This window comes from Triticum aestivum, chromosome 4A, assembly GCF_018294505.1.
Source record: "Triticum aestivum cultivar Chinese Spring chromosome 4A, IWGSC CS RefSeq v2.1, whole genome shotgun sequence".
Classification (NCBI taxonomy): domain Eukaryota; kingdom Viridiplantae; phylum Streptophyta; class Magnoliopsida; order Poales; family Poaceae; genus Triticum; species Triticum aestivum.
The window spans coordinates 652,977,271-652,977,896 of record NC_057803.1 but is presented as its reverse complement, the minus strand read 5'-3'; positions in this window follow the sequence as shown (position 1 = coordinate 652,977,896).

Here is a 626-nt window from a genome sequence, read left to right as displayed (position 1 = left end):
AACCCTAACTCACTTCACTCTGCTCCAGTCCCCTTTCCCCAATCCGTTCAATCCCTAGCGTTGGTGAGCATGTCTAGCACTCGCAGCCACTCCGACGGCAACTCCGGAGACGAGGATGAGCTGGCGTTCCGTACCGCGCTCGAGCGCTCGTGGGTCAATACGGGCGGCAGCTCCGGAGACGAGGACGAGCTGGCGCTCCGTATCGCGCTCGAGCGCTCGTGGGTCGATACTGGCGGTAGCTTCGGGTCCGGTGCGACGCCATCTGTCGCCCGTCGCCGTAGGAGACGGCCCGGCCCATCCTGACCACATAAAAAACCTCTGGAACAAACCCTAACTCACTTCACTCCGCTCCACTCCCCTTTCCCCAATCCGTTCAATCCCTAGCGCTGGTGAGCATGTCTAGCACTCGCAGCTCCGACGGCAGCTCCGGAGACGAGGACGAGCTGGCGCTCCGTATCGCGCTCGAGCGCTCGTGGGTCAATACGGGCGGTAGCTCCGGAGACGAGGACGAGCTAGCGCTCCGTATCGCGCTCGAGCGCTCGTGGGTCAAATACGGGCGGCAGCTCCGGGTCCGGTGCGACGCCATCTGTTACCCGTCACCGCAGGAGACGGCCCGGCCCACCCCG